The 24,304-nt window shown below is 37.7% G+C and overlaps 1 protein-coding gene and 1 long non-coding RNA gene across 9 annotated transcripts in view; one reads left to right on the top strand and one right to left on the bottom strand.

Moving 5' to 3' along the window:
• The window catches only part of SLC8A1 (solute carrier family 8 member A1), a 373,856-nt gene extending 369,150 nt beyond the window's left edge, over positions 1–4,706 (bottom strand). For all 8 annotated transcript variants that reach the window (XM_066266987.1, XM_066266985.1, XM_066266986.1 and 5 more), the window contains exon 1: positions 4,617–4,706. The gene's annotated coding sequence lies outside the window, so the exon portion shown is untranslated. The remainder of the gene's footprint in view (positions 1–4,616) is intronic.
• On the top strand, positions 4,219–23,844 carry LOC136330328 (uncharacterized). Its single transcript, XR_010730274.1, has 3 exons — positions 4,219–4,359; positions 20,276–20,368; positions 22,901–23,844. It is a non-coding gene; the product is annotated as an uncharacterized lncRNA (long non-coding RNA).
• Positions 23,845–24,304: the final 460 nt, after the last annotated feature.

Raw genomic sequence — 24,304 nt, forward strand, 5'->3', positions numbered from 1 at the left:
ACTTTTAAAAATATCCCAGACATAAACTGAAATCCATAAAACCGCAAGAACAAAGCAAATACTAGATTTTCATGGGAAACAGGAAAAGGCTTCTTTGTCTCTCCAGGAGATCAGAACAACCTTGATATTTTGGTAGCAGCTAAATCAAAATGACACTGTTTCTAAACTGGTTTGGAATTCCCCACACCACTGACTTATCTGCCTGGCAGTCTAAGCACAATTTCTGGATAAAATCTTGGAATCATTTTTGCCACCCATTCTACTTTATCCCTGAACCATACATTTCATTACTCTTTACATTGAGTCCATTGGAAAGCTGAAATCATAACATTATTTCCTTGAAAAAGTAAAATCTAGGGACAAATTATGTGGAAAAACTGTATACCATAAACAATGCATAAATATTTGTAAGGCAGATTAGCTTATTAATAACTCCAAGAACTCTTTCAGTAAAGAATCAATTAACCTAAGTTTAATCTAGTAATTCTTAGTTTATTCATTCATAGGATTATTTTTAGCCAGTAGCTCTTTAATATGTTATAAATCTAGTATTTGGTGAAAGAGTTTTATAGCTATTAATTTTATATGCTTTTCTTTGAACACCTACTCAATACTCATTTATTCTTGAAAATAGCTCTTTAATTTAGGTCAAACATATGTCCTAGTTTGCCTGGGACATTCCCAGTTCACTGCAGTTGATTGAATGTAATTATTAATAGTTCTACATTTTAAACTAAAAAATGTTTCGATGACCAATAACATAGACACTTGACCTATAAGGTATCTTTTTTTTTATTTTCTATAAGGTATCTTATTACCATCTGGGGAATAATAATACTCCTAATATGATGAGTATATTGAAAAAAATCAATTGACCTTGTCTGGACCCTATCAATCTATTTAGTTCATTGGGGTGTGGTGTGGACATCACCCAATTTATGTGAATCTGATGTGCAGTTAGAGTTGAGAATAGAGGCTCATCTCAGGGCCACTGTCAATGGAACAGGAAAGTTCATTTTCTCTGCAGAAGCAGTAAGGGCCATGAATATTTTTACCCCTTCCACTACTCTATATACTTTAAAACTACTTTTAAAAAGTTTCTGGCCTGACCAGGCGGTGGTGCAGTGGATAGAGCATTGGCTTGGTATGCAGGGGACCCAGGTTCGGAACCCCAAGGTTGCCAGCTTGAGCATGGGCTCATCTGGTTTGAGCAAGTCTCACCAGCTTAAGCCCAAGGTCACTGGCTTGAGCAAGGGGTCACTCGGTCTGCTGTAGCCCCCCCCCCCAGTAAAGGCACATATGAGAAAGCAATCAATGAACAACTAAGGTGATACAATGAAGAATTTATGCTTCTCATCTCTCTCCCTTCATATCTCTTTGTCCCTGTCTGTCCCTCTCTCTATCTCTGTAAGAAAAAATAAATAAATAAAAAAAATTCTGGCTTGAAACTTTCTTCTAATATCTTGCATGACACTTGAAAAGATTGTCTGACCTTAAGAACTTGAAAGAGGTGCAGCACGGGAGATCAGTTATGATCAGAAAACCACGTAATTCAAATTCTTGGGAAGCTTTCCCTTCCAATGACTGACCTTAGAGAAAGTATGTAGACTCTCTGGTTTTCAAACTCCTCAACGTCCCATCTCCTAGTCTCATGCCTTCTGTCATTTTTATGTTCTTAAAACCTCCAGTGGTTTGTCTGAATGTCTACAGTTTTTATCACCTGAGTAAAATTTATTCTATTTATATTTAAAGTTCCCAAAGGGATTTAGAAGTGTAACCAAAGCTATCATTTCCTTGAAACATAATGATCTTTCCTGTGGGTTAAAATTTTCTGTGCCCTGGGAGGAGTTAAATTTCTACTCTTACTCTTCATAGAAATTTCCCCTCAATATTCAGTGACATTGTTCCTCATCAAAGCCTCTAAAAATACTCGCTCCTCCAGCTCATTGACCAGGCCCAGGAGCTATCCAGTCAGACCCTATTCTATACACGGGATGTAGCCTTAAATTTGTGCTTTACGGTCTTAGGACAAATTTTACCTTCTTGGTCACCAGCAGTTTGCTGCATGTCTCAGCTAACTATAACATAGAAAGAACACTAATGTATTTTTTTTTTTTACGTGAGACTGTCAATACTTCCAATTCTCTTCTGAAAATTCAACCTCACCAAAATTTTCTACATTTATAGTCATCACTAAACGCTTACGAAGTCACAAGTCAAAAGGTCAAGGAGCTTGACTGTCATCTTTTTCCATAGATGTTGAAATACTGTATATAAAAATAGCAGTAAGTCATTCTTTATTACTTATATTACACTTATTGAAAGTTTTTGCTAAAGAAAAACAGGAGCAGATATTTCTTATGAGGAGTGCACACTTGAAATGTACTTGGCCGTAAGCAAATGAAAAAACAGTCTGTGATGTCATATGTATATTGGATCTGATCGCAAATACTAGTGAAATGATTTAGAATAAGTGTTTACATATTGAAAATTGCCAAGCTCCTGCTGTGCTGTTCCATTTGGAAAGCTGGCTGGTAAGTAGTGTTTTAATTCAGGGGTTGGGAAAATTTTTGGCTGAGAGAGCCATGAATGCCACATATTTTAAAATGTAATTCCATGACAGCTGTACAACAACTTGTGTATGTTACACATTATCCAATAAAAATTTGCTGTTGTCCCGGAGGACAGCTGTGATTGGCTCCAGCCACTCGCAACCATGAACATGAGCGGTAGGAAATGAATGGATTGTAATACATGAGAATGTTTTCTATTTTTAACATTATTATTTTTTTATTAAGATTTGTCTGCGAGCCAGATGCAGCCATCAAAAGAGCCACATCTGGCTCACGAACCATAGGTTCCCGACCCCTGGTTTAATTATTTTCAAACTATCCTTTTGTAGGCCTGTTCCGCCTTAGCTCAAGTTATGACAGCTTGTCTCTGTTAGTTTTTTTTAAAGGCATAGTTTATTCTCTCTCTCTGATACAGAATATTAGAATTTTTAAGTGAAGTAAAATAGCCTATTTTAGAAATGTGGAAAGGGTAGGTGTGAATGTGTTGTTATTGTAATGTGATGTCAGTGTAAACAGACTAGACAGGAAAAGAAATAATTTGATGAAAATATCTATATTTTATTTTAATAATAATTTATTATTATGAAAATAGAGCCATGTTTTCTCTTTTTCTGCCACTTTTTTTTTTTTTTTTGTATTTTGGAACATTCGCATCCTGAAGGAAACCACCACAAAACTAAAGTCATTTCATGTATTCCCCTTCAGTGAGCTTTCCCAGCTATCTAATTTACCCAATGAATGTCTCCTTGATCAGTATTACAAACATCATATTCTTTTTTTTACCTCTGTTTATTATTCATTTTCCATGTCATATTTTGTCATCAGGAGGAAAAATCACCTTCAATTTTTCTTTCTTTTTTTCCTCTCAAGGCTTATCATAAGATTAAAAACTTTTAGTGATTCAAATATGACTTAAACTATAGACACATTATTCTCAACAAGACAAATTTTGAATTTAAATGTCATTATATTGTGTAAAATTTCTTTTAATTATATCTTGGAAAAACACCCACATTTTAAAGATACGACTTGTAGTTTTTTTCCTTTTGATTTTTGTGAGTATTTGTGGGAGTTCTCTGATTTTGATAATAATTTTAAAAGTATGGCTTTGATGATCTAATTATTACAGTTTGGTCAATAGCTGGAGTAGCATTTCAAGTGTGATTGATATGATTTTGCTAGCTAACCAGTATGCTACAATGTAGTCTAGAGGCATATAGATGCTGGTATTGTTCTTGCCTTTACATACATACTTTTTCTTTCGACTTCTAAGACATATGGGTTCTGTTATTCTGCCACAACCTACTATTCTCAAAACATCCCTGGTAACAAAACAAGGACAACCTTTGGAAAAATTTCTCCTCAAATTCCCATGTGTTCAGTCATTAACAAAAAAGAAAGCAAGAGAATATGAAAGGTACTGAGAAGTCCAGCGCCTTCCGCTGGTTTCAGCAATTTCAGCTTGCGCAAGACCCCGTGCTTGTAAAAGAAAACCAAGAATCTCCGAACAGGATGTAATCAACCTCCGATCTGCTGAGAAACACTGCAAAAATGACTTCAGCTGCCAAAAATAATAATGTCGTTTACAAGCAGCTCTTCCCATGTCTAAGGAAGCACTAGGCACACACTGGAGTTTATGCTGGCTTTGGAAGAGCAGGCGAGGAGAAGGGCAAAGCTGACCTCCCCCGCCCTAAAATACACAGTGTCGGAACGCACTGGCAGCTGTGGTCCGTGCCAATGGTGCTGGCAATATCGAGGGAGATTAATATCCACAAAGATCTGAACGGTAAGTGACCCCAGGCACAGGGATTATATCTGGCAGGAATTCTGTGCTGTCACTTTTCCTGTGTAACCAAGCTGCCCTGTCTTGTGCAGGCAGAGCTGTTAAATACCTCTAAGTCAGGAACCTCAAATCCAAGTCTTTCTCCCCCCCTCCCCCTAAATATTATCTGGCAGCTTCCCTTAAGGGACATCAAGAGCTTGGGAGGGAATATTCACGAATGATCCTTCAGATAACTTTCATCGCAAAAGCCCTGCACCTACCTCTGTCAAGTCCGGGCTGTTCGGTCCTCATGGGCTGGATGTGAAAAAAGGCCCGGTGTGATGGCTTCTCCAAATTTACCAGAAAGAAAGGACCTGGGGTGCTTGTCCTTTAAGTGTCTCTAAACATGGTTTGCATAGCTGGATCTCTGCTTATCTGTGCCTTTCGGCTTTCGCTTCCATACATGGATCTGTTCCCAACAGTAACACCAAGCTGTCGAAAAGAAGCTATCTGGCAGCTCCCTGCTTCATCCAACACATGGATGATAAAAATACACATATAGCGATCCTTCCAGCCAGGCCTGTTTCTCACCCCACCATCCTGCCACTATGCCTTTTTGCAAATACCATTTTCAGATTGACATTTCTCCTCACCAGACGTTCAGAGCACAAGCAGTTACTGAATGATTCCTGTATAGAGCTTTCAGGATGTGGTTTTGCTTAACTTTATGTAAACAGAGGTACAATTAGGGTCCCAGGATCTTCAGCCTTAGAGATTTTAGCAATAACATATGTATAGGGGATGGAGCAATGTTTAGTGAATGAAAGAACATGTACACAAATAGCTAAGCAAACAGATAACGTAGGTGAAGAAATAAATACGTAATGTAGATATTAATTTAATTAGGAATAGTTGTTGACACTCTGGGTTACTTGTCTTGAAGGATAAGGTAGTATGAGAAGGTCAAAGGAATCACAATCTCTAAAAGGAAAGGAGAGGCCAGGCTCTTATTTCAACAGCTTCTCATTCAGGGTATTGCGACAGTTCCTGCTAAGTAAGCTACTAGACAGCATATGGTTTGAGATATAGAAATTTCTTTTTAATGTTAAAGAGTGTAAACCTTAATAGAATGCTAATTGCTACATTTGTTAAATGTCAGTGATACTTTAAATGACACCTAACTATGACCTATTGAGATGGGGAGGAGGAGGACTGATAAGTCCCGCTCGGTACGTAGGGAGGTGAGAGGTACTCTCTGAGGGTGTCGCCCAAACTCTGCTGAGCTTTCCAGTTCCTTTGTAATTTAGCTTCTCAGTTTGTAAATTTATTTCTCTCTCTTCTTTTAAATTTGTTATTCATGTGTAGCAAATATTCACAATATGGAGACAGACATAGATGATAGATAGATAAATAGATAGATAGATGATAGATAGATAGATAGATAGATAGATGATAGATAGATAATTTCCAAGTAACATTTTTCCATTGGTAATTTGTTTCCTCAAAAGCATCTTAAAACTCTTAAAGAGTCTCTTGTTTGAAGAAGAGAAATTTGAGGTACACAGGCATAATTCATTTTGGTATACTAAAATGAAGTTAGTTTGCTTAAAAAATTCTAGAGGAAATAAAAGGAGGGATAGACAGAGCAAACTGACAAAATGATAATTGTTGTAGGTGGTTGATAGGTACACCTACCAACCTGTCAGTAGGGAGCTCGTTATATTATCCTCCCTACTTTGAATACATATTAACATTTCTATAAAAGAAATAAAAGAAAAAAGGAGAGGAGAGTACAAAACGCGTATATGCATGGCAAGTTTGAGGAATCCTAGATTTTAATAATCTCTGTGCAAACTCACTTAGGCCAGAACAAGAGGGGCAAGGTTGTGTTTTTTTTATTAAAAAAAAAAAAACTCCGACAGTCTAACCTTTTCCTCCCTAAATCTGATTACATATATCTTCATATTCTATATAAGAATATAATTTATGTTATATATTATCTAGTAATATATAAACAAACATATTATATTATCTATCATATATAATAATACCTATTCCATATAATAATTTGTAGCTAATAAAAATTAATACATGATATTCAGAAAGCTAACCAAATATAGCTCAGTGATGGACACAGTAGATGCCTTAACCAGGAGCCATTCGATAGACTCCCTTCCCTTGTCTTTTTCTTCTTTGGAAATTCAAAAGCAAAACTCTTTTTTTCTCATTGTCCTTTGTAGCTAGGAGTAACCATGTAACTCAGTTTGGTCAAGCAGGTGTAAACAGGAGTCCCCCGGTGGGACTTCAAGAAATCTTTTATTTACCTGTGAAAACCTGACAGGCTCAGTTTTTTTGTCCCTCTTGTCCCTGTACACTTTCCACTTATTTCCTTCTGAGACAGCAAACTTGAAGCCTGAAAGTGCAGCAGCCATTTGGTGACCAGGAGGGGACAAGCAGAGGACACAGGCCTACGATGTAAGGAAGGTAGACCAAATGAACAGCATCACTAACTCATTGTCACAACCCTGAACTACCCACCTCTGGACTTCCTGTCAGGTGAGAAAAACAAAACCATAAGGAATACAAAAAGTGGATTCTAGGTTGTGAACTCAGGATTTAAATTAAAAAACAACAACTGTGTTTTGGCCTGACCAGATAGTGGTGCAGTGGATAGAATACTGACCTGGGACACTGAGGACCCAGGTTCAAAACCCTGAGGTTGCTGGCTTGAGCATAGGGGTTGCCGGTTTGAGCATGGGATCACAGATATGACCGTATGGTTGCTGGCTTGAGCCCAAAGGTCGCTGGCTTGAAGCCCAAGGTCGCTGGCTTGAGCAAGGGGTCACTGGCCTGGCTGGACCCCCTAACCTGGTCAAGGCACATATGAGAAAGCAGTCGATGAAAACTAAATAACTACAACTACGAGATGATGCTTCTCATCTCTCTTTTTCTCTTCCTGTCTGTCCCTGTTTGTCCCTCTCTCTGTCTCTCTCTTGCTAAAAAAAAAAAAAAAAAAAAAAAAAAAAAAAAAAAAAAAAAAAAAGATAGTGCTCTGGTCCTGGCTTTGTTACTTAACTAGCTGTATGACATTGGTCATGTCACAGTGTTCTGTTTTCTTCTCTGTTAGTCACGAGAACACTTGACCTTTAACCCCTAAATTACCGTATGATTTAATATGTGTGATATGTCTTTATGAATTGTAAGGGATTATATCAATGTAAGGTACTGCTTATTTAATATACAGGGTGGTTGATATATAGGATGCACAGAACTCTACAGTTACATATAACAGGGACTAGGAGTCTGCTTTCTGTTCAAAGGAGATTTTGCACTTTGCTTGGCTTAACTTAAAACCTTTTGTGAATTCTGCTCTGAAGTTAGCTCAGGTATGAAAAGCTAGTATATTCTAAAATGTATTTGCCTTTTGGGGGTTGGCCAAACTTAGATGGCGTGGTCTTGGTGAGGTTTGCTGTGGAAGGAAGCCAGTTTCCTGCCTTACCTTGGATAATCAGTATTCTGGGCTTGCATGATCTTTCCCTATTCTGGAAGATGCTGTGGGGTGCGTGGATAGGAAGACCTCCTGATAAAGAGGTTGATGGCCTATCACGCCTCTAAATAGACTTTAAATTGGTCCCCTATAGCGACCCTGTCAATGCAGAAGTCAGGATTTAATGTACTGACATCACTCTGCCTAACTGTGAAGAGAGTATAGTTCAATGCTCTGGGCATGCTGTTTCACCACAGGGTGCTTTGCACAGGCTGTTCCTTTCAGTAAAATGTTCTCCACCTCCCCCCAAAAATATGTGCACACATCCATGCACTCCACCTTTGCCAGAAGAAAGGAGTCTCAGTCTTTTAACATTCAACTCAGTATCTCTTCCTTTCTGGTCTTTCCTGACCTCACAACCGGGTATCTTAAAGGACATATAGCATATTATTGTAGTCTCTTCCTCCCTATCTGCCCCTGACCATTATTAGTCTGTAAGCTCCTAGAAAACAGAGTCATATTATTTACCAACTGTGTATTACTAACATTCATTATAATGTCTGTCCTATAGTAAGCAAACCATAACAACTTTGTTGAAAAATTAAATGCATCGATAAATGAGTGAAAAATGAGTAGAAGGCAGTTAACTCTCCACTAATGACCATTAGTCTAGCAACCCTCCCGGCTGTGTTAGGTACAAGAATCTTAAATACCCCGTTGCCCAGCTGAGCAGAGACTGTCAACTCAAAACTGATAGAAAACAGAACATCCAGAAATATTGACATCATCCTGATTTAGCCAGGCAGATGATCTAATGTTTCTAGTTAATCAACTCAATGGGCAACTTCATTAGCACAGGCCAGTTAGAGTGGGTAACTGACATGCTATTACTATTAATGAGGGGTGAGGATTTTAATTTTAAAAAAATCTCATAGATATTAAATGTGTGATTTTTAAAAGTTTCTTTATTTATTTAATAATGTGGGGGGGTAGTATTTTATGAAAGACTTGTTAAGACACATATCAAGTTTTTGAAGGATTTGAAGGCAAATGAATAGCAAAATATCCATTCCATCTTACAAGTCTAGGAATGAGAAAAAGAAATTAAACATGGGTCTTATCCTTGAAGAACCAGTTCAAATATCAACGCTTATAAGTAGATTTTCTTGACCTGTTTCTAGCACCACTATTGACATTGCAATTAGTCTCATTTGGGTCCCCTTAAGCGCAATGTTCAAATTTTTTAACAATTTTTTTATGATGTAATTCACATACCATATAATTCCCTGAATTAAAGTGTATAATTTAAAATTTTAGTATATCCACAGACATCTGCAACCATCACCACAATCAACTGTAAAACATTTTTACCACCTCCCCATCCTTCCATCTTCCCCTGCCCTAAATAATCACTAATCAACTTTCTATGTCTAAGTATTTCCTTACTATGGACTCTTATATGACTAGAATCATATATACATGGTCTTTCATGACTAGCTTCTTTCATTTTTCAAAGTTCATCCATTTGTAGCAGGAATCAGTACTTCATTCCTCTTTATGGTCAAATAATATTCCATTGTTAAAATATGTTGTATATCCATTCATCCGTCAATGAACATTTGAATGGTTTCCATCTTCTGGCTATTATGAACAATGCTGCTATAAACATCTGTGTTCAAGTTTTTTCATGGACATATGTTTTTATTTCTCTGAGGTATATACCTAGGAATGGAGTTGCTGATAATTCAATGTTTAATCATTTGAGAAACTGCCAGATTGTTATCCAAAGCAGTTGTATCATTTTACATTCTCAACCAGCAATGTATGAAGGTTTAATTTTCCACACACTTGCTATTTGACTTTTTGTTATATCTGACTTTTTGATTCTAGCTATTCTAGTGTTTATGAAGTTGTATTTCATTGTGGTTTTGATTTGTATTCCCTGATGACCATGATGTTGAACAGTTTTTTCAAGTGCTTATTGTTTATTTGTATATCTTCCTTGGAGAAATATCTATTCAGATTCTTTGTTCATTTTTAACTGGGTTATTTGTCTTTTTTATTATTGAGTCAATAAATGTCCTTTATACATTCTAAACACAAGTCCCTTAGATATATGATTTGCAAATATTATTTTGCATTCTGTAGATGGTTTTTCATTTTCTTGATGGTATTCTTTGAAGAACAAAAGTTTTAGATGTTGATGACGTTCAATTGGTCTATTGTTTTCTTTTGTTTTTTATACTTTTAGTATCATATCCAAGAATCTTTTGCCAAATCTGAGATCATGAAGATTTGTCTTTATGCTTTCTCCTAAGAGTTTTGTAGTTTTAGCTGTTGCTTTTAGGACTTTCATTCATTTGGAGTTAACTTTTCTATATAAAATGAACTTCATTCTTTTGTATCTGGATATCCATTTGTCCCAGCACTATTGGTTGAAAAGACTCTCCTTATTTATTGAATAATCTTTGTACCCTTGTTGAAATATCCATTGATCTTAGATATGTAGGTTTATTTTTGGAGTCTCAGTTTTTCCTATTTCTCTATATGTCTCTCTTTGGTTCAGCATCACACTGTCTACATTACATTATTTTGCAAAAGTTTTGAAATCAGGATGTGAGTCCTAGTTTGTTCTTCTTTCTCAGGATTATTTTGACTATTCCGAATCCCTTTAAGTCACAATAAATTTTAGAATCAAGTTGCCAATTTCTATAATAAAGTCAACTAAGATTCTGATTAGAGTTATGTCGAATTCATAAATCAGCTTAGGATACACTACCATCTTCATAATATTCAGTTTTCTGATCCATACACATAGGATGCTTGCCATTGATTTCTTTCAACAATGTTTTAGAGTTTTCAGAGTGCAAGTGTTAAACTTCTATTGTTATTCCTAAGTGTTTTATGCTTTTTGATGTTATCGTGAATGGAATTGTTTCCGTGATTTTTACTTTCAGATTGAAAATAAAGCCATTTTGGCCTTTTTAATGAGTTTTTTTAAAAACAATTTTAAGGGGTAGTTTTTTAAATATTACTTAAATTTTCTCATTTATTACAGGTTTATTCAGATTGTCTATTTCTTCTTGAATCAGACCTTTGTTTAAGTAGTTTGTGTCTTTTTAGGAATTTGTCATTTTATCTAAGTTATCAACTTGTTGGCATATAATCATTTATAGTATTCCTTTTACTCTTTTTATTTCTGTAAATTCAGTAATAATGTGCACATTTTCTGTTCTAAATCTTGTAATTTGAGTCTTTTCTCCTTCTTCCTTGGTCAACCTAGCTAATCATTTGCCAATTAAATTCTGATAATTTTTATAACTTTCTAATCAATTGGCCCTTTTTTATTATAAAGTATTCCTCTTTGTCTCTGATAACATTTTCTATTTTAAAATTTATTTTGTCTGAATTAGTAGAGCCATTTCAGCTTTCCTGTGATTGCTAACTTCATGATCTATCATTTTCTAGCCTTGAACTTTCTATTTATGTCTTTGAATCTAGTGTGTTTTCTGTAGAAAACATACCTTGGGATTATATAATTTTCATTGGCTTTTTAATCCAGTCTGACAATCTCTGCCTTTTGATTAGACTGTTTAACTTCCTCACATTTAATTTTATTATTGATGTAGTTGAATTTATATGTTTCATTTTACTTTTGCTGTATATATGTCTCATGTCTATTTTTGGTTCCTCTATTCTTTTTTTACTGCTTTCTTTAGCATTAAGTGAATATTTTTCTCATGTAGCATGCTAATTTCTTTAGCAATTTTTTTCACTGTATTTTTGAGTTATTATTTAGTGGTTTCTCAAGGGTTACTACATATATCAGGATCAGCTTCAGATTTAAATTAGCTTAATTCCAGTGATGTAAGGTGTTCCTCTTATATAGCTCTACTCCCATCCCTTTTTGTTGTGGTATTATTGTTAGATATATTACATCTATTAACTGTTACAAAATCAATAACAGGTTGCTACAATTATTACTTTGCCACCTGCAATCACTTTTTTAGTCCAATACTGCTATGTTCCCATTGCTTCCTTTGTATTTTACATTATTTGAAAATATATTATACATATGTTACATTTTTATGTGCTAGGACTAACAATACATTGTAATCATAATTTTAAACCATTCCTCTTTAAATAATTTAAGACAGGAAAGGAGAAAAATGTGCATTTATAGTGTCTTTCATAGTTACTTAATTACGTTTATTAGTGCTCTCTGGTTATGGCTTCACATTGCCATCTAGGTTTGCTTGCGTTCAGCCTGAAGAACTTCTAATATTTCTTATAGAGCAAGTCTGCAAGCAGCAAATTCTTTCAGCTTTTGTTTATCTGGAAAAGTATTTATTTTGCCTTATTCTTTAAAAAATAGCTTTGCTGATTATAGGGTTCTTGGTTGACAGTTTTTTTTCCCTTTGTACACTTTGAATATGTTATCGCTCTGCCTGTGGTCTTTATTGTTTCTGCTGAGAAGTCAAAAAATCATCTTACTGAAGTTCCTTTGTAAGTGTCACATTGTTTTCCTTTTGCTGCTTTCAAACTGTATCCTAGTCTTTGATTTTCAGCAGTTTTAACATCTTGTGCCTATTTGTGGTGTTTAGTTGGCATAAGCAGTTATTTTCTAAATGTTTTCTGTCTTTCTAGGATACCCTTTTTTTTGGCCTTTTGGCTCCATGTTTGGTATATAAGAGGCAAAAGGAAACCCAGGGAACTCATCATTATGTTATTGATTGGTCCCAACACTCCTCATTGATTTGCCTTATATTTCAGAATTCTATGCTTGTTTTGTATTTAGTGTCCAGTGTTTTTAGATATACTCAGTGGAATAAAAACAAGTTATGTCTGCTTCATCTTTCTGGAAACTGCAGTCTAAACCTCTTTTCTCATACAAAGTACTTACTCATTTTCCTTCTACCAGGTATAAGCATAACTAAAATGAGTTTTATTTGCCCTGTGGTTGGTTAATTAAATGTTTCATTCCTTCATTTAGCATTCAGTTAGCTAAATACTGCCAGGAAAGAAACAAACAGAAAAATACAAACAAAACAAGCAAAAATAAATAAATAAAAAACCAAGCAAACAAAATAGATTGCAACTTCAGAGAGAAGATATGTAAGTTTGAACATAATAGATACTACTTAAAAATTTAAGTCAGTCCTGGCTGGTTGGCTCAGTGATACAGTATCAGCCCGGCACATGGATGTCTCAGGTTCAATTCCCAGTCAGGGCACACAGGAGAAGTGACCATCTGCTTCTCCACCCCTTTTCCTCTCACTTTTCTCTCTCTCTCTTCCCCTCCTGAAGCCAAAGCTCAGTTGGAGCAAGTTGGCCCTGGGCACTGAGGATGGCTCCATGGCCTCACCTCAGATGCTAAAATAGCTCAGCTGCCAAGCAACGGTGCCAGATGGGCAGAGCATAGCTCCATAGGGGGCTTGCCAGGTAGCTCCTGATCGGGGCACATGTGGGAGGCTGTCTCTCTGCCTCTCTGCTTCTCATTTAAGAAAAAAAAAAAAGAAATTTAAGTCAAAATCATTTATAAGCTTCTTAGATTCTTTTGTTATGTTTTGTTTTGATTTTTAATCCAGGGTTTAAAAAATAATGAAAATTTCTGGACTTAGTTGTTGCAGAAGTTAGCCATACGTGATATGTAAATTTGAAGAGGTTATGGGAACATCAATATTATAACTATGATAACAACTTAAAATTAACAGACCCTGGAGCTTGATAATCAATTCCAGTGGAATACATTTTGTTATTTTAAAACAAAAACTTTTATGTAACTTTTCTTTTTAACCTTCCATTTTTAAATACTAAAATTCAAATTTGAATTTAACATTCAATAACAATACAAATTTACTTAATTATATCCTCAGATAATGTTTTTTCTTTTGTTAAACATGGCCAAATCTATCTTATTTAAAAATAGAATTATTTTACAAAATTACAGATCCCACCAAACTTTCTTCTAAAAAATATAGACCTCCACTTTTGATTTTAGAATTTGTTTGAAGGACAACAATTAGATATCAGGTTGAAAACCTAGGTATCTCTTTTATTTTTTCTCTAATCTTTCTGAGTTATTTCAACAATTTCCATGATCACAAGTACCACATAGGCTACTAATTTTCAAATATCTATCTCTCCTCATGAAATCCTCCATTCTGCACTTTCTTTATATTTGTATTTGACCTTTCCTCTTGGATATACTGCTATGATCTCAAATAAAGTATGTTCAATACTGAACTTCTTAGCATTCTTCCATTCCATCCATTCTTCTTCATATTGATTTCCTCTTTGTAAAGATGACTACAACCGATTTTTAAGCCAGAATGTTCAGTGACACATGTGTCTTCTGCACCCACTCTGCATTTCAGTCACTACAAATTCCATAAGACCACCTAAAATAGCTCTTAAGTTCAGTCTTCCTTTACAATACCGTTCTCAGGACTTTTATTATTCCTTTCTTGGAGAGAGCATTGATCTGATCTTCCTAACACCAGTCTTCTCTGACATTGGTTCACTTTTCATTTGAGTGATATTCTTCAAATATGAATCTATAACGACACCGTCATCAACAACAAATCTCCATGTTTGTTGTACTGTTAAAACTGTGCCTGGCCTCCTAGTGATCGCAAGGGACACTTTGATCTTCATTGCTGTCCTGTCCAGTAATATTTTCTTTTTCTTGTTTTCTTTTTCTTCTTTTTCCAAGTGAAAAGAGGGGAGTTAGAGAGATAGACTCCTGCATGTGCCCTGACCGGGATTCACCTGGCAACCCCTGTCTGGGGCCATGCTCACAACTGAACTTTTTTTTTTTTTTTTTTGTATTTTTCTGAAGCTGGAAACGGGGAGAGACAGTCAGACAGACTCCCGCATGCGCCCGACCGGGATCCACCTGGCACGCCCACCAGGGGGTGACGCTCTGCCCACCAGGGGGCGAAGCTCTGCCCCTCTGGGGTGTCGCTCTGTCGCGACCAGAGCCACTCTAGCGCCTGGGGCAGAGGCCAAGGAGCCATCCCCAGTGCCGGGCCATCTTTACTCCAATGGAGCTTTGCTGCAGGAGGGGAAGAGAGAGAAAGAGAGGAAGGAGAGGGGGAGGGGTGGAGAAGCAGATGGGCGCTTCTCCTGTGTGCCCTGGCCGGGAATCGAACCTGGGACTTCTGCACACCAGGCTGACGCTCTACCACTGAGCCAACCGGCCAGGGCCACAACTGAACTATTTTTAAGCACTTGAGCGGATGCTCTACAGGGCCATCCTCAGTGCCTGGGACTGATGCACTTGAACCAACTGAGCCATGGCTGTGAGAGGGGAGGAGAGAGAGAGGGAGTGGCAGAGAGAGAAGGTGGAGTGGTGGAGAAACAGACAGTTACTTCTTCTGTGTGCCCTGACTGGGAATTGAACCCCAGACAACCAGATGCTGGCCCGATGTTCTGCCTCTGAGCCAACCGGACAGGGCTCCAGTTACATTGTCTATCACTCTCTTTCTGTAGCCTAGCTGCTAATGTTAATGAACTCTTCACCTCAGATGCATCATAATCTCTATGACTAAGCTGTCATACATGCTTTTCTTTCCACCTAGAGTTTCTTCTCTTTTCAAAGTGTTGCTCATCCTTCAGGATCAAACTACAAGTCACTTTCACTGTGAATCCTGCCCTGAGGTCTCCATCCAGATTCTATCTGAACTTTGCTAATGCCTTTTTTTGTACAATTTACAGTGCAACATGACCTCTTTAATTATACCATGAATTCCTTGAGTGCTGGAACTAAGTCTCAGTTAGTATTGTATTTGACACATAAACAGTGTTGAACATTTAATAACTGTTGTACAACATTACGAAGGGCAGCACATGAACAGTTAAGGGAATTAGAATTTACTAGGGCCAATGGGAGCCAGTGAGTCTGTTAAAAATGGCAAGTGAACAACCTGGGGGCAGGACTGAGCTTGCTGTTTCTATTTATACAGATTTATAGCTTAGTAAATATTTTGGTTACGTTAGTGTTGACAATTATCTTTCTTTCATCTGATGCAGAAATTGAGTACCAACCTTGTATGGTTCTAGCGTTCATTAATGTGTTATTAAATATTTGAATAAATGAAAAGAGAGAGCTCTAGTGGCAAAACTATATGAGTTTAATATAATTTCATGGCTAGTACTATTTTGACATGTCTCAGATTCTTAAACAATTCAACATAGCGTAGAGAGCTGGCTCCCCCTGCCCCGGTGTCCCTAGTGAACATGAGCATGCATGGAAATAAACTCCCAAACTTCCTGTTTCATTATTCTTCTGATTTTAATTTTTCCTTCTTGTTAACCAATGTGTTTTCTGTCTCCTTTCCTCCAGGCTGACTGAATGACCTTCAGTTATATATTTCTCTTTGTTGTGTCTCTACAAATTGACGGCTGCATAACCACAACCTTGTTTTAAAGGACTGCATAAACTGTCTTATCTATGTGATGCTCTCATAGACAGTCAAGATTGGCAGTACTTGAAGATATTCATTAAAAACATGAGGGTTGGAGCCAAGGACAGGGGGAAAATTGGCAAATAAAGTATTGGATCATGTGGTGTACATTAATATAAGGTGTCTAAAATGTAGCCTCTTATATAATGTGTGAGATTGTGATCTGGTCTTCCATAACTGTCTGCCCTGATTATGTAAAATATTATATTTTCAACACATTTATTATTATTGGATTTTTATTGGGAGAGAGAGTGAGCTAGGGAGAGAAAGAGAGGGACAGATAGGAAGAGAGAGAGATGAGAAGCATAAATTCTTCATTGTGGCATCTTAGTTGTCCATTGCTTGCTTTCTATATATACCTTGACTGGGGGATTCCAGCAGAGCCAGTGACCCTTTGCTCAAGCCAGTGACATTGGACTCAAGTCAGTGACCCTGGGCTTCAAGCTAGTGACTTCTGGACTCAAGCTAGTGACCATGGGGTCATGTCTGTGATCCCATGCTCAAGCCAGTGACCTGTGTTCAAGCTGGGGACCCTGCGCTCAAGCTGGATGAGCCCTCACTCAAGCTGGCGACCTCTGGTTTCAAACCTGGGTCCTCTGCATCCCGGGCTGACATTCTATCCACTGAGCAACTGCCTGGCCAGGCTGAACACATTTATTTTTAATTTAAAAAGGTTGTATTTTATCTCAGAAGCATGTTAGCTAGTGAAATTCTGAAGTAACTTTCTTCTATTCTTGATCAAGTACTGAAGTGTTTGAAAGAAAACGAAGCTTTTTAATTTCGGTGGCATTCTCAGATGGAAACGTCACAAATTCAAAACACTGAATCTCTCAGTCTACTACTGGTGCTGCTTGTCTCTCGGGTCCTCAGCAGGAACCAGTGAGCAGGCTGGAGACTGCTCTACCTACAGGTATTCTGCCTTGCCTTTTCAAAAACTGCAGCCCTGCTTTGATTGTTATATCTTTAATCAAACTGAAATCACCAACTGATGACAAATTGTCTACCTAACACTAGGCACCATTTTTGTCTGTACTTCATCCTTTTTTATTTTTTATTTTTTTAAGGATTGAGCATCTTAGTTACTGATATATAGATAAATACAAATTGGGATCTTGCTCTATTCCTTAAGACTTGTCTTAGTTTAGGTTGTATCAACAGAATACCATAGACTGTTAGAAGTAAATGGTGAACATTTATGGAAGTTCAGGAGTTCTGGAGGCTTGAATCTGTTGTCATGGTGCCTGCATAGTTGGATTCTTGGTGAAGGTCCTCCTCCTGGTTTACAGGTGGCCACCTTCTTGCTCTATCGTCACGGGACAGGGCGTGAGAGCTTTGGTGCCTTCAGTTTCCTGTAATGGAACCAATTCCCTCATGGGGGGCTCCATCCTCATAATCCCATCTAAGTTTAAATACCTCTGTAAGGCCCCATCACATCCAAATACCATCACATTGAGGAGTAGGGCTACAACACATGCATCTGGGGCAGGCACAAACATTCGGTCCAGAGCAGGCCTTGACTGGCCTTGTCATTCTTCACATCCCTATCACAGAGGGGTTGCTACTTGTGCCTTTTAGTATCATTTTATTTTAATTGTGTATATAAACCCTGTTCCAAAATTACCTCTGTCACTCCTTGATTGCCTTTTCACTCTATTCATGATGTCATTCTGTTTTTCCGCTTGTTCTTTGAATAGTTAGCCTCTATCAATCTTGGGGGCTTCACCTCAGATAGAAAAGTCCTAAGAAGGATATTCTTTAAATCACCTTTGTCAGGATTGTGTCAATGGAACAGTTGAAGGGGGTACAGTATGACCAGATATACATTTTTAAGAAATCATTCATGCTATTGTGTAGATGACAGAGATAAGAGACTAGTTAGCATATCCTTCAAACATGCTTGAAGACATCTTGGTTGATTCTGGTTTATGATTGTGGCAGCAGAGGGGAAAGACCAAAGATGGAGCCAGATGTATTTAACAATAAAATAGGAGACTTGGTGGATTAAATGTGAGAGATTGCCAGAGAGGGTGATAGCATGTCTGCTCCTTAGATTTCTGGCTTAAGTATTTGGGTGCCATTCCAAACCAAATTATGATTTCGCTATTTCCCATTTAGCATTTTCAATATTTCAATATTTCCCATAACCATTCAGAATGAAATATAAATTTTTTAGTTTTTCTAAATGTTTCACAATTTACTTCCTGCTCACATCTTAATGTCCTCTGTGGCCCCTCACCCACTAAGGTCCTTTCATTGAAGTCCCTACAAATGACACGCAGCCCATGTACAACCTAACTACTTAGAGCCTTGGTTTTCCTCACACTCATGATGTTTCCCCTCTGCCTTCTCATTCTGCCTAGAATATCTTTCAATGTCCTCTTTATTTTGTTAATTCTTCTCAAATTTTAAGGTTTACATCAGCTGTTCTCTCCTCTGGGAAGGTGATGGTCTTTCTGGCATGATTTAGTTTTTTGAGGCATACTTTACACAACTCTGCCAGTCCACTCTATAATTGTAGGGAAATTACTATTTATATTGTTTTACTTTTCAATTGGACTTTAAGTTTCATAAAGTCAGGGAACTGATGTCACTTGTACTTCTATCATGGAGACTTAGCATACAATAAGTGTTCAATATAATATTATATTTAACTGAATAAATGACTAAATGAATAGATTAACAGGTTCTGCTTGATCAGAAAGATAAAGCAAGATTTCATGGAATAATTGCATGGTTTTGAATTAGGCTCCTCACTCCTGAATCAGGGATAGGATTGAAACAGGCACAGATATTGGCCCAAATCAAGCAACAAATGTATGTCTTGAGTTCCTGAATGAATAACTGGTAAAGGAGAAAGCAGGGATTCCAGGAGGAAAGAGGAATTTGAGTAATAGCAGAGAAGCAATATGGTACAGAATCTGTTCGGCTAATTGTGAGGGGTCCACTTTCATTGAAGATTAGGGTGATTGAAGGAGATAGTGGAAATCTCAAGGACCTCAGGTGGCAGGCTTATCATTTTGGTTTTGGGTTTGTTTATTGGAGGAGTTATGGCACTGTCAAAATGGAAAAGTTTCTGTAAGATTCTATTTTCCCATGTGATGAAATTTAGTGATAATAGAATACTAGAATAATCATAAAATTAAATGTTTACAAACAAGCAGTTTGGTGGATTCTCACTTGGCAACCCTCTGGAAGAACATACTTGATGTCTGCTTTGTTCCAGTATGACATCTTACTTTATAAATTAACCATTGAATCTAATACATGTAAAGCATATTGGAGGAGGAAGTAGAGGTGAAGGAAGAGAAGGAGGAGGAGGGGAATAGAAGTACATATTCTGGACAGAATGAAGTGTGGGGGCTTCAGCTAGTTTAAAAATGGACCTACCATGCTTATGTTTATATGATCACTTACATTTTAAATACTACCCAGAGCATTGGAAAACAGAATCATTGTAGTTACCACGACTGATTATATCCAGGAGGTCTCTTAAATAATTCAAATAGTCCTATAAAACTAGAGCATTTAATTCACTTGGTGTCAGTATAGTTAAAAAAAATTTTTTTTTGTATTTTTCTGAAGCTGGAAACGGGGAGAGACAGTCAGACAGACTCCCGCATGCGTCCGACCGGGATCCACCCGGCACGCCCACCAGGGGCGATGCTCTGCCCACCAGGGGGCGATGCTCTGCCCCTCCGGGGCGTCGCTCTGCCGCGACCAGAGCCACTCTAGCGCCTGGGGCAGAGGCCAAGGAGCCATCCCCAGCGCCCGGGCCATCTTTGCTCCAATGGAGCCTTGGCTTCGGGAGGGGAAGAGAGAGACAGAGAGGAAGGAAGGGGGGGGGTGGAGAAGCAAATGGGCGCTTCTCCTGTGTGCCCTGGCCGGGAATCGAACCCGAGTCCCCTGCACACCAGGCCGACGCTCTACTGCTGAGCCAACCGGCCAGGGCAAAATATTTTATTATTTATGTATCTTTGTATTTCAGATTAAAATCACAAGGATGTGATCTGGTGCTTTGAAGTCATCATTGAAAATTTGGCTATAACTGAACTGGTTGTATCCAAGGAGATGATCTTAGGTAAATCCATTTCATTTTTGCTCTCCTCACAGCATTTGCTTTTGTTTTTCTGTGCCACTGTAGATGACAGGTACCCTTGCCTATACTTTTATCAAAACTCACGTCTTATGAACTGTGGGAAATATATATGTATTTTTAAATTTCCAAGGAGATTATTTAAGCTTTTACATATGAGCCCCTGTACAACAGAATAGACATCCCAAACTACTGGTGTCAAATTCTTCATGGGTTCCAAGGTCTCTACTCTAGCCCATTGTAGGTGCCCACTGATAATACTCACATGACATGCAAGGTTCTTCCTCTAGGAAGGGTAGGGGTAGTACTTAGTAATTATTCAATAATTTAGTTATGTTGTGCATTTAAAAAGCAAAGTAAAATAAAACACTATTTAATTATTTTTGTTCTCTATTAAGACTGGTAATTCTCCTTTTTTTAAAAACAAAAAAACTTTTTCATCGATTTGAAATAGAGAGGGGAGAAAAAGGGAGAGAGAGAGAGGGAGAGAGAAGCATCAACTCATTGTTCCATTTAGTTTTGCACTCATTGATTGCTTCTCCTATGTCCCTGACTGAGGGTCAAACCTGCGACTTCTGGTGCTCTGGGACAGTGCTTTGTCCACGGAGCCTCATGGCCAGGGCCTGGTGATTCTCTTTTTAAAGGGGATTAGAATATTACTGACTTTGGGAACTAATCCTTTTTTTTTTTTTTTTTTGTATTTTTCTGAAGCTGGAAACGGGGAGAGACAGTCAGACAGACTCCCGCATGCGCCCGACTGGGATCCACCCGGCTCGCCCACCAGGGGCAACGCTCTGCCCACCAGGGGGTGATGCTCTGCCCCTCCGGGGCGTCGCTCTGCCGCGACCAGAGCCACTCTAGCACCTGGGGCAGAGGCCAAGGAGCCATCCCCAGCGCCCGGGCCATCTTTGCTCCAATGGAGCCTTGGCTGCGGGAAGGTAAGAGAGAGACAGAGAGGAAGGAAAGGGTGGGGATGGAGAAGCAAATGGGCGCTTCTCCTGTGTGCCCTGGCCGGGAATCGAACCCGGGTCCCCCGCACACCAGGCCGACGCTCTACCGCTGAGCCAACCGGCCAGGGCCAAGGGAACTAATCCTTGTATGTATTTTATAATCTGTTTGTAGTAACTAATAATGTTTTACACTCCTTAAAAAAAAATTGTGAACTGACATTTCTCTTAATCCAGTCAGATTTTGCTGTAATGAAGATTATTTGTCATCAAATATGGACTATAAAAAAAAACAGTGTTAAAAAGTCTTGACTTATTATGACAGTGTACCATTTAAAGTTTATTCTAGCTTCCTATGTACAGGGCTTAATTAAGCATGATCATGTGCAAGGGCTTATCTTTATAGAACAGGCAGAGACGTTAATGCTAAAACAAAGTATAATGTATCAAGTATAATGAAGAAGGATTTTTGTGTCCTTGTTGTTATAGTAGGCAGAGCTTGAAGAGATGAGCTAAAATAAGGGTAAGCAATTTCAAGGTGTTTTGACTATTGGACAACAAAATAGGAAGAAAAAGTTGGAGTGTTGCACCCTTCTCTCTCCATATCCAGCTGGAACATAGGGTACATTTGGGATTGGGGATTTAAATGCCCTGATGAATGAGGAGACATCTTGTCAAGCAAGTTAGAACCACACTGAGTAAGATCAGTAAGGGAGCACTGAGTGATGATGGTAAAGTGGAAAAGCAGGGGAACATTTACCCAAGCACACCTGGCCATTGATTCCGAAGAAAAATCAAGAGACTTGGCAAAAATCACTTGTTACTAAATTTTTCTTCAAAACTAACCTGTAGACTCATTAAAGTAATCTAAGCCCATAAATTATATGGCAGTGGTCCCCAAACCCCGGGCCGTGGACCGGTCCTGGTCCATGGGCCATTTGGTACTGGTCCGCAGAGAAAGAATAAATAACTTATATTATTTCCATTTTATTTATATTTAAGTCTGAATGATGTTTTATTTTTTAAAAAAATGACCAGATTCCCTCTGTTACATCTGTCTAAGACTCACTCTTGACGCTTGTCTCGGTCATGTGATACATTTAGCCGTCCCACACTAAAGGCCGGTTCGTGAAAATATTTTCTGACATTAAACCAGTCCGTGGCCCCCAAAAGGTTAGGGACCACTGATATATGGCATCTAAGCCATTTATTAACACAGACAAAACGCACAGCAAGTGTTTAGAAAAATGCACAGATATTACACAGAGATGTATATATTTCCAAATAAGAGTTTATCTTATTAAAGATAGTTTAGAACTATCTATAAGCTGCTTTAATGAGATTGCTTTCTGAAGAAAACAAGTTTAGTAAATCACAAAGTACTGCTTTTTTTTTTTTTTTTTTAGTTTTTTTTAGTTTTTTCATCCTGTGTGTAAAATTTTAATCATGACAAAGGGAATCTCTGGATCTAAAAACTCTGTAAATTTCTTTTTCACAGATACAGTAAATGGAAACTACAACTTTTTAATAATAATATTCATCATTGTGATTTGTTTTCAATTTGTTACAGACTCAAATACCACTGGTAAGGGTAAGATGCTTAAAGTACTTCTGTGCTTGTGCAGTGGTGTCAAGAACATAGAGAAATTGAAAGCAGTATGTTCTGATCAAGAAACATCTGGAAATGGCAGCAGCCTGATACGGAGCCATCAATAGCTGAAGGTTTACTGTGAATGAGAGGCGTCGGTCCAACTGTGAGACTGAGGGATTTCAGCCAAGGAAAGTGCAAACACAATCAATAGTGACTTCAGGGATGAAGTCACTGAGAACCTGTCTCATTCCATGTCTCTTTCTGCTGCTATATTTGTACTGCATCCTTAGACTGCAATATTCTCTGTGGAGGAGGAAAAAAGTCCTTTGCTTTATTTTTTATTCTTAACGACAGCTTTTGAACTGTGGTAATATGAAATTAGGGTGATAAAATGGCCTTTTCAGAAGAAAAGAAACAATATATTTCAAAGCCTAGCTGTACAATGGACAGGTAAGAATGCCTCATCATTAAATGGTCTTTAGTATGCATTGCCTCTCCAGTCTGTCACCTATGTTATATTAGTGGTTCTCTATTTTCTGTATCTGTAGAGCTATGGGCAAAGTAATTTCATTCTTCCTGGTCCCTACCAATGTTATCATTTTATTGATATAGACCATAGACGCTGTTCATTAAATATTGTTGAACAGTCTATCATTGCAATATTTTATATTTGGATACCACTTTAGTTTTCAAAGCACATTAACATAACTATTTAATTAAACTTCACTAGAAAACAAACATATTGTCCAATTATGTGTTTTTTAAGCCTCCTCATTTTATAGCCATGATCCATGTATCACATACATTTGTCACAGACAATTGACAACAGACATGTGACTATGTAAGCAAGATTTCCCAAACTTATGCTTTCTTTAGAATTTCCTTCTATAACTTTTTTCAAAATAAAAACCTTCCTCCTTTTATTACAAGACCATTTGATGACTCAGAAATATTTCCTTTTGTCTTTTTCTTTTTGATTCCTGTAACGATACAAGGCACTGATGGGGTCAGTTACCACAAAGGATACAAACATGAATAAGATGAAGTTTTTCACCTTGGTGAGATCAAAATTCATTTCCTCTCTTCACTAATCCCAGTTAGCACTCTCACTAGACAATTTCAATTGGAATAAAAAAAATGTCACTCATTTTAGAACCTTGGAAGGTAAGCTGGAGCCTGGGCAGACTTTGCGGTTTTGGAACTGTTCTATGTGTTATGCTTAGATATCTAAGACTGTTTCTCATCTGGCTGTCTTTGTAATGCAAAGGGCAGAGGCAAATTATTCAGAGCATATCAGTGGGTCCAGAGTATTGAAACACTCCTCTTAGCGACAATGCCAAGTTACTTTATTTGTTCATGAAGCACTTGAAAAATGAGAAAGCA

The sequence above is a fragment of the Saccopteryx bilineata genome, chromosome 3 (assembly GCF_036850765.1).
Source record: "Saccopteryx bilineata isolate mSacBil1 chromosome 3, mSacBil1_pri_phased_curated, whole genome shotgun sequence".
NCBI classification, from domain to species: Eukaryota; Metazoa; Chordata; class Mammalia; order Chiroptera; family Emballonuridae; genus Saccopteryx; species Saccopteryx bilineata.